Below are 322 nucleotides of genomic sequence, written 5' to 3'. Positions count from 1 at the left end.
GCAACACCCATCTTATAAGCCTGGGTTTTGAATCCTGCTTTGTGAGTAAGTATTTAAGAGCAGCATGGTCAGTGTACACAACCACTTTGGATCCAACTAGATAGGATCTAAACTTGTCAATGGCATAGACCACTGCAAGTAACTCTTTTTCTGTGGTTGTGTAATTCTTCTGTGCGTCATTTAGAACACGGCTGGCATAATAAATGACGTTCAGAAGATTGTTATGCCTCTGTCCCAACACCGCACCAATGGCATGGTCACTGGCATCACACATTAATTCAAATGGCAATGTCCAATCTGGTGCAGAGATGACTGGTGCTGT

The sequence above is a fragment of the Arachis duranensis genome, unplaced genomic scaffold (genome assembly GCF_000817695.3).
Source record: "Arachis duranensis cultivar V14167 unplaced genomic scaffold, aradu.V14167.gnm2.J7QH unplaced_Scaffold_92610, whole genome shotgun sequence".
In the NCBI taxonomy this organism is placed as follows: domain Eukaryota; kingdom Viridiplantae; phylum Streptophyta; class Magnoliopsida; order Fabales; family Fabaceae; genus Arachis; species Arachis duranensis.
The sequence above is the reverse complement of the archived record's forward strand: the minus strand, read 5'-3'. Positions refer to the sequence as shown.